At 43.3% G+C, this 3,221-nt stretch overlaps 1 protein-coding gene across 1 annotated transcript in view; it reads right to left on the reverse strand.

Moving 5' to 3' along the window:
* Window positions 1–3,221, reverse strand: part of MYO3B (myosin IIIB) — a 355,967-nt gene that overhangs the window by 15,000 nt on the left and 337,746 nt on the right. The window lies entirely within an intron of this gene.

The following is a 3,221-nucleotide window of genomic DNA, read 5'->3' on the forward strand; positions in this document are numbered from 1 at the left end:
GTAGCTGAAGTTGTCCTCATAAATCTTTTGGCAAGTTTCTAGATGCCTGAGATGGGGAAAAAGAAACAGGGAAGATCTAGGACATGATAGACTCAGATTTAGGGTCAGCAGAGTTGTGGGGAGGATCAGGTGACATTGCATTGACTACTGATCCAGGTAGTGGACATTATTTGGAGAAATAATCAAGGTGGTTGACAGACCAGCAGAAATGCAAGATTCTGAGAGTTGAATCTGGATCATTTTTAATCACTCTATCCTAAACTCTGGATAAATTTATGCCCATTATTGTCATCCTAGCAGAGATAGTGTTTAAATTCAAGGTCCAGTCACAGAGAACAAAGCTTGTTTAAAAAGAGACATGCAAATCCCCAGAGATAGAACATTGTGGGCATAAGGTGTGGGTGAATGCTGTCTTTAAAGTTCTAGTTGGGCTCATGCTGATTTTGACAGTTCTCATGGAAACTTTTAGTTTTCTTAGGTATATAAGTGTGACTATGTGAATGTGATTTTTAAATAATGGAAACACGGCACTGGTTAGAGTTATGGGTTCCTGGGAATGGAGAGGTTTCTTTTAAATAAATTGTTTGGTAAAACAAACAAACAAACAAACAAACAAACAAACAAACAAACAAACTTGGTGCCTACTGCCCAATCTTATACTCAAATTTCATAAAAGGTTTTTCTATTAATTTAATATGGAAGATTGTTGGTACTAACTTGCTCAAGTTTACTCAACTAAGAAGCAGAGAGTAGAACTCAGGATTCATTTGGCATGAAAGCCCATGCCTCTTTTGAATTTTTTTTCCCCTCTTTAATTCTCCCCACCCTGCCACCTGCCACACTTCCACCCCTGACCTGGATGTTGTGGTCTCCCCTTAAGAACTGGATCTCTGAAGGTGGCACATCTCTTCCCATGAGCTCTTGGTGTGCACCTGGGGCCTGGCACTCCTGGGGTATGGTCCATGGCTCCACCTGGGGTGCGAACCTTCTGTGTGTAAAGCAGACATGCTAAGCACTACACTATGAAGCCATGCCCCCATCCCTCCTTTGTTATGCCCTATCGTTCCCTTTACATTATACAGGTGGGAGAGATGGAAGAGTAAGGGAATTGAAGAGAGTGGAGAAAGCTTGGAATGGATGCAGAAAGGAATGGGAGTGGGTCCTGGTCCAGAACTAGTATTTGGGGAAGCGTTATAGCCCCAGCTGGAAAGGGAGATGATTATTTTGTGAGTGGCACCAGACTATATAGGTATGTTTTTCAGCAATAACACTTAGGAGCTTGGGTGTAATGTTAGAGGAGGAAGGATTAATCTGGTGCTTAGGTATTCTGGGTAGTGGGTGGAAGGACTGAGTGTTTGTCAGAGGAACTGAATTCAAGTCTAGGCTGAAAGCAGGTAGAAGGGAAGCCAAAGACCTTGGAAGACAGTGGAATAATAGATGAGGGTGAGAAACCAGAAGAACCAGGAGAAGGCTGTGGTCCTATAGGGAATAGCTTTTGATAGGTCAAGTGTACCCATGGAAGTAGGTACCTGGGTCTAAAGGAGACAAAGGTCATTGACATGAAGCGGTAGGGAGCTGTAAAGTTTAGGAGTTAAGTAGACTGGACGGCTGTGAAAAATCACTCTAGCTGGTGGTGAGATTTGGGAATGGAAAATACAATAAGTTAAATACTCACACATTCATCGAATGTGAAGTGACCAAGATGAGATCAGTAGATGACAGGAAGAGAGGGTGATCAAGAGCAGCATAGAGAGCAAGTTAGCAGAATGTGGATTCTACCTCAACCCCCTCCCTCACCCCCAGGTCCTGCTGGATGGGGCTCCACTCAAGAAGACTTTAGGGGACATAGTGGCCAGTAGAAGAGATAGGTTAGAGGAGAAGAAACCAGAAAACAGTAGGATAATCAATGAGAGCACAGGGGAACTAGAGTGGCCTGAGTTTTGGGCAGTGGCCAGTGGTGACCAGCATGCAAAGCAGGCTAGAGAAAGTCAACTTAATCCCTAGCAGGCATGACATCTAAGTGCCAGCAGACAGGATGGTTCAGTGCTCCAAATAAAAACTTGGTGAGAGGTTATTTTTATGCCTCTTAAAAGTAATTATTGAGTATGAGAGCAAGATTAATAAAGATTAATCTGCTGTTGATATGTAGACTAGTTTGTGAAAGTTTGAAAAAACGGGCTGAGAGCTGGTTGGAGCCTACTGAAAAAGTCCAGGTGGATGGAGAGAAAAAGGCTGGACTATAGCCCTTTCTGCTCTATTACCAGAGTCATCTGCTCTGGCTGCCCTGAGTTGTCATCCTGGTCCTAACTGCTATGCATGAGTCTCTACCAAAAGATAGATGCCTTCTCCTGTACCCAGTTTGTGGGAACTTTCAGTTCTTAAAAGACAATGCTTGAGTCTTTTGTAAGTGAGAAGGAAGATATCAGGTGCTTCTGTCATGCTCTGCTAAGAAAGGGTTGTTTGTGCCCTAAAGTATTAGGAAATTTAATAAGATCTCTCATTCAGTGTCTTCCTCAACAAGACCTGCTCATATTGGTGGGATGAGTTCAAATATCAGTTGCCATGCTGTACTCAGAATCACGATTCCCTTCTAACCTTGGCTCCATTGCCAAGCGCAGGTCAGAGTGTCCTTTTCTCCCTGATGGTGAAATCTGCTCCTTATTGTTCACTCAGTTTTATTCAGGGCCTATTCTGTGGCAGGCTTTTTCTAGGCACTGCAGCTGTGGCAGTGATCAAAGATCTCTGCTCTCAAGGAGCTCACCAGCTGGTAGGGAGAGACAAAATAAACAATAAGTTTAATGAATAATATGGTATACATATTAGAAAGTGAAGATTATTTAAAAAAAAAAAATAGTAGGGCAGGGCACAATGAGTAACCCATTGTCCTTAAGATCCTGAGCACTACACTGTTGGATTTCATTTCCCAAGGTCTGATAACACTGCCTATAAACCTCCAATGCAAATATATACCAACAGTGGCCCTTGCTCCACCAGGTTTCTCCTGGCCAGATAAATGCTTCTCCCTGTAAAAGTATTGAATTCATGGGGGCTGGACCAAAGGGTGGACCAGGTAACAGGCAGGAAACATTAATGTCTATACTAACTGGTGGAAGTACAGCTTTGTAGGGCAGGGATGGCTTAGTCCAGGCTCTGTTATACTGCCCAGGTATCAATAGATGTTGTCACCCAGCAGTCCACTGCTGCTACATGGGTGGGACTCA

This window comes from Pteropus vampyrus, unplaced genomic scaffold (assembly GCF_000151845.1).
Source record: "Pteropus vampyrus isolate Shadow unplaced genomic scaffold, Pvam_2.0 Scaffold2, whole genome shotgun sequence".
NCBI classification, from domain to species: Eukaryota; Metazoa; Chordata; class Mammalia; order Chiroptera; family Pteropodidae; genus Pteropus; species Pteropus vampyrus.